Here is a 6535-nt window from a genome sequence, read left to right as displayed (position 1 = left end):
TCTTTGTGGTTTACCAGAGCACTGTTCTCATAATGTCTAACTTTTTCAGTGACAAGGAGAGTAATGATACTTGTCACTTTATACTTTCTTTTCTTTTCCAGTGCTGTGGACCATAGATGGACTCTATACATACTATACATACTATGCAAGGGACCTACCATTGAGTGCATACCCCCAGCCCTCACTGGATAATTTCAAAAGTACTTTTATTAATTATCTCATTTGACTTTATGCTAATTATTCAATGACATTTTAATATAATAAAATATTGGCTTGAATCTGATATGAAAGATTCAAAGATATATCACATTGTGGTAGCATCTGTCTGCTAAAAAGAATGGCTACTTTACAAATAATAATAAAAAGAAAACATTTTGGAGATAGACATCCCTTATACAGTTTCCTAGTAATCTGCAGTTATAAAACTGACACTGTTGTCTACAAAGTTATCCTTCAGGAAAAACTTATTTTACACTAACTCTACATATTTAGTTCGGAGTGCTCTGTTAAGATGGAAGAGAAAGTCAAGGGCTATTAAATTAAAAAGCATGTTACCCTGTTTTAAGTTGAATGACCATGAAAATTGTATGCCTTTCCAAAACTGCTTTCCCAATTACAGTGCATTTTAATAAGTATAATTCGGTTGTCTAATTTCCCCAGCAATGAACAGAAAGCAACACTGTAGGTGGCTGATTAATATTTTACGTTTATCTTTAGTAACTAACCATGTTAGTATGTGAAGATGTTCTGAAGGAAGCAGCATATTCAAAACAGACTTTCTTTGCTCTGTCATTTCCTTGGGATATTTCATTTTAAAACCATTTATGTTAAAGCTGTAAAAATACTCTACCACTTATCCAAACACTATTGTTACCTCACATTTAATAAGATTATATAAAAGCTTATATGGAAAGTATTGGCTCATCAGTTGTTTAAGAAAAGTTATTTTTTCTATTTTACCTGCAGACCAACACTTCTTTTATCCTTGGGGAGTTAGGCTCAAGTTGTTTTTTTTTTTTCCTCCAAATTCCTGGTTTAATAAGGACTGTTTATTTTGAGGAAAAAAAGGTCCCAAACATCAAGATGTTCACAAAATAACCCACAGTACAAACTTTAGAAAGCAAGTATTAAGACTATTACACTATTTTTCTAAAGGATGCCTTTGACATGCCAACACTCATTCACAAAAATACATTGTTACATATGTGTTGAATACTCAACCCCAGAGTACATGGGGAAGGTCACACATGTACTGCTAACTCAAAGATGCTCTGATGCTATAAGTAAATGAAAATGCTTTTGCAGTCAGGGAAGCAACTATTGAAACCATGTATGAATGGAAGAACTGTACTCCCTGCATAACAAGAGATTATTTTGGAGACAGTTGATAAAAAACCATACATTTTTTATTGTTAAGTCATAAAGAGGTATCAAAAGCAAAAATACAGGGTAAGACTTAACACAACTACTTCGAGCGTCAAAGGAAGTGAAAATGGAACTTGGCACTGGGCAGTATAGCATGAATTAGTGAACGTGGGAAGGACAAGGTAAGGGAGAACAACAGTGAAAATGTGCTGAAGATTCTAGGGGAGTGAATCGTGTAATTTTGATCTTGGACAAATGCCTAGGTAAAGAAACAATCTGTAAGGTTTCTAAAGCCTGCTAGGTACTTAAGAGTCATCCTCGCCATTGGCGTTGTCTCTGTCATCCTCTCCTTCCTCAGCCTCTGTTTCATCATCTTTGATCAATTCCAGCTGGTCTTCTCCCCGATCTTCATTATCATCATCATCCAGCAGATCCCCTTCCTCAGCAGTCCTCTGCACCCGCCTCAGACTCCATCTTCACATTAGTCTCATCTTTCTTCACGGAGGGGCTAGTCTGCTCCTCTTCAGTCTTTTCATTCTTTACCTCTACTGGGATTGATAAGGACAAGTCTGCTTGTTTGCTCTGTTCCTTTTCTATTTTTTCCAAGCTTTCCAGTAGAGAATCCACTTTTTGTTTTATCTGGGTAAGTTCCTTCTTAATGGCTTGAAGGTCATCTCCTTTTAACTTTCCGACTTAGAAGATGATCCTCGCTGTCCACTCTTAGAATTAAAGCCACTTTTGCCCCTTCGTGAAGTGTTTCCAGATACCCGCTGGCGTTCAGAGGGCACCACAGCACGAGCAATAGGAGGAGGAGGAACACGTGCTGGATAACTGTACATCCTGTCGTAATAATCACGCTGAAAGTCATAATCCAAGTCACAGGAGGAGCCGTACATCTCCGCTGCAGATTATTTCACACCTGCTTTTCCTCGGTTCACTGTTGGCTCTGCAGCCAGATTAATATCTAAAACCTGGCCAGCAATCATTCTCCCATCCTCTCCTGCCACAGCAGCTCGGGCATTTCTCTAATTAACATACTGGACAAAGGCAAAGCCCTTATGAACAGAGCAGCCAACAATTTTGCCATACTTTGAGAAGATGGCCTCCACATCAGACTTCTTGACCACAAGAGTGTTGAGATTCCCAATGAATACACAGGAATTCATAGAGCGAGGATCTGTTTTGTTGATAACATTGCTAGCCATTTTCTTTGAAGTTAAGGTTCTTCACAAAGCTGAAAAACATCACTCAGGAAGGGTGCGCATCTTCCGAAGGCCCCCTGGCTCCAGGTCATCCTGGCTGATGCTGCTCCAGGCTGGGCATCCATGTTGCTGAGGCTTGTGGTTTGTGAGGGGTAGTGTACAGGAAAAGCAGGATGGGATTCAAGGTAAACAAGAGGAAGATGGCTTTCTGGGGAAATGCCATCACCATTCTAGGTGTTAAGTAGTACCACACACATTTTATTGCAGCACAGTTTAAAAATTTAACAAATGAAAGATTAAAAATAAAAAAACAAAAGTAAGAAAATTAAAAATACAGAAGTCCATAGATGCTCTAAAACAGTTAAGTTAAAGAGCAGGAAAAATAAGGTCATAGACTTAACAGCCAGTAAAATTATTTCCAGTTTGGGGAAGGGGTTGAGGGCAAGGGTGGGGTTGGGAGAGAAAAGGTTTATATGATTGATCAATCTACTTAAAAATGCCAACGCCTTCACTTTCTCTCCCAAGATACAAAACTACAAAGTCAAATCAGGAGGCCGAAGAAATTCTTAACATTCAGAAAAACTCTTTTAATCAGGTTAAAAATCATCATTTATCATCATCATCATCATCACCACCATAAGTATAATAATAACTAGTAACAACAATAAAAAGGAAATCAGCGGAAAGTCAGGAAAAATATTTAAAAAATTATAATAATTTACTGTAGCTGAAGATCAAAAAAATCTCACTGTAAAAAAACAAAAATAAAAATAGGCCAGATTAGAAAAACTGGAGGTGCAAAAATGTTAAGTCAGTAATGTTCATTTCTTTTTTTTTTCCTTTTCCAAAAGCAGTTTCAACAAAAACCGCAAGGGTAATGAGCTCAATAAATACCAGACAAGCAAAGCCCTTTCCACATCAATTAATCTTAAAAATACACGAGGAAGTAGAGAGGTCAGTTTATGAGGCTCCTCTAACCTAACTGCTGCAGAAAAAAATAGAAATTTAAAAATTACATCTTAAATCCAGGTCCCGTTTATTTTTTGGAAACAATTTAAAAAAACACCTGTACATTTGCTGTAGTGCACACCAAGTTGCATCACCATGTTTCAAATGTCTATAAAATCAGTTTTGGAATAGGAATGTGTGTGTTCTGGAAGGGTGGGGAAGGGAAGTTAAAAATCAAAGCTGAGCTCCAGTGAGTAAGGATGGGGTTCGCCTTGCTGCTGCCCTCAAGCAAAGTTGACTAACAAATATTTCAAGTGATTTGTAACCAGAGTGAAGGAGATGAGATTCGACCCTGAATCTCCTACTCTGGAGTCCTATGTGAAGAGACTGGGCAGGCCAGAGACGCGCACACAACCGCCCTGACTTCGTCTCTTCACAAAATCTCAAATTGGGTTTTTTAATAATACTCTAGACTTCTAACCACTAGGTGCTATTATCACTTTCTTCTTCATTATGAAAAGAAAAACATATTGAGATAGTCTCAAATGTTCCCTAGGGAGCAAAATCATCCTAGTTAAGAAACATTGTTTATATCACTGTTATATCTAGGTGGTCCACTATGTCAGTATATTAACAACTATTACATTCCCACCATCTTCCATCATGTCTGGAACCATTGTTTCTTGATTTCTAAATGAATAATTCCATCATTCAGCCTACACATTGGGAATAACCTTCTAGGTTAAGTTGCCTCAGAAGTTATCTCTTGTGCTTTGACTGTGGGAATATCTCAAGTCATGACTAGGCACGTGTTCTATAAGACCTTTCTACTTAATGATCACAATGTTAGGCACTGTGGGACTAGTGGAACAGAGAGCCTAAGTTCATTGTGCCTCTTCCTACTTTGTTATAGTCTTAGTTCATGTTATATACTCTCTTGTTTTTCACTTATATGCAGATAAATTGTACATTTGCAACATTTGCTTGATCTCTGTCACAATTTTAGCTGTATCTCTATTGGCCATGTTTATGTTACACCTTGAATTGGAAAGGGGGAACTGAAGTCAGCTTTCACCTCACCTCACTACAATAGGACAAACTCTTCTTCTGTTATCATATAAACAAATTAGATAATTATCACCTTGTTCATGGATGTCATCTAGATAACTTTCTCCTGCAACTGTTATGTGCAAACAAGAATCTCAAAGTGTAGTTACCACTAAACAATTTGGGTTTTCTTCCCTCCTCTGCATCTGCTGCTCTACTGGATTTATTCTAGCCTCATAACTGGTCTTCCAGACTGGTGTCTTCTCTCAGCTCTGCACTACACAGTATTTCCTGCTTAATTCCCATTGAAATGCATCATTTTTCTGAACATAAAAATCTAAGTTCTATAGCACGGTTCCTGACTCCCTCCCTAACTTCTCCTTTGCTCAATTGTGGAGCCTCCTCGTTGGAATTCTGCAAGTCTGAATAGTTGTTAACATACTGCTGGTGTGTCATTCTCATGTTCCCTCAATTGGACTTCTCTTCACCTTTGTTGCCACACAGCAACTCATCCTTCAGCTCAGGAACCTTGGTTTGTCTTAGTCATCAGTACTTCATTTGCTTATGGTACCCTGAGTCCTGCTTAATTAGAGCATTCCATCCTAGATTGAAATTACCTATTAGCCATTGTATGATTTGTTATTGAGGCAGAGATTATATCCTATTATTTTTATATCCATAGACTTTGACATAAGCATTCAATAAATTCTTCTAGTGTGATCTTAATTTTTCAGAAAAATTAGATACACAAATTCAGAAAAAAATACTGGAAAAGTCTGTGCTTCTGACATTTTATTGAGATGATTTCCTACTTTAGCCTCACAAAATATCAGTGTGAGGCTTATGCATAATATGCAAAATAGAGTTAGTGTCCAAGTTTGGGGGAAGCTTGGCAAAGAATGAGGTGATGGAGAAAGAAAAGAAGGGAGAACAAAAGGCAGCTATGTCATTCATAGTCCTATACCTTTGCTTCAAGCTTAAAATCCCACTTCTACTGGCAAACATTTAATTAGCAGAAGTATAATGATAATTGTTTCTCTCATTTCCTTTATTAACTGTGAAACCCTCTTCTTCCTCTCTTTCTCTCCCCCAGAATATACTGAAATAAAAATGAAGTTTTGTGACTTTATTTCTCTTTTGCTTTCAAGACTCAAGCTCAATTGAGGACATAAGGCTAGCAGATGGGTATAGTTTTAAAGTAGTCATAATATTTGGTTGCACTTCCCTACTCTGGTAATTATGGAACTGAAGACTTCTTGTCACAAAAGCAAATTTTCACAACACTATGGCATTAAGAATGTTGATATTCAGGCCCTTAGTGCAGCTGCCTGCACATGAGGCCAACAGATGGCAGATGGGCATAATGTTGGGTAGGGGGGTTGGTGAGAGAAAGTTTTGAGAAAAAATGCTGCAAGGCTAAGGTTCACATTCTCCAGCTATATTCCTGGGCTCTAGAGGATCCATAAGAGAAAGGAGCCTTGTTGCTGCTGTGGTTGCCTTTCCTCATGATCCCAGACCTCACCTGGTACCGTGGTGGAAGAATAGCTGGGAATAGTAGTAACAAAGACAATTGTGGAAAAACGGAATTTGCATACTTTTATGTTGTTTCTTTTATTCTTTATTTTTAAAAAAATGTTTATTTTTATTTATTTATTTGAGAAAGATAGACAGATAGAGAAAGAGGCAGAGAGAGAAAGAGAAAGAGAGAGAATAGGCACACCAGGGCCTCCAGCCCCTGCAAATGAACTCCAGATGCATGTGCCTCCTGTGCATCTGGTTTATGTGGATACTGGGGAATCGAGCCTTGAACCAGGGTCCTTAGGCTTCACAGGCAAGTGCTTAACTGCTAAACCATCTATCCAAGCCCTCTTCTCTCTCTCTTTCTCACTTTGTGTGTGTGTGTGTGGTATTTGCTCATGGACGTGTTTTCCTATGCAGGTGTATCTGCCAGTGTAGGCCAGAGGTTGACATCA

At 38.1% G+C, this 6535-nt stretch overlaps 1 pseudogene; it reads right to left on the bottom strand.

Moving 5' to 3' along the window:
• Nucleotides 1-1665: 1665 nt before the first annotated feature.
• On the bottom strand, nucleotides 1666-3901 carry LOC101608629 (annotated as a pseudogene).
• Nucleotides 3902-6535: the final 2634 nt, after the last annotated feature.

The sequence above is a fragment of the Jaculus jaculus genome, chromosome 1 (genome assembly GCF_020740685.1).
Source record: "Jaculus jaculus isolate mJacJac1 chromosome 1, mJacJac1.mat.Y.cur, whole genome shotgun sequence".
In the NCBI taxonomy this organism is placed as follows: Eukaryota; Metazoa; Chordata; class Mammalia; order Rodentia; family Dipodidae; genus Jaculus; species Jaculus jaculus.
This window is presented reverse-complemented; position numbering and strand designations above follow the sequence as displayed.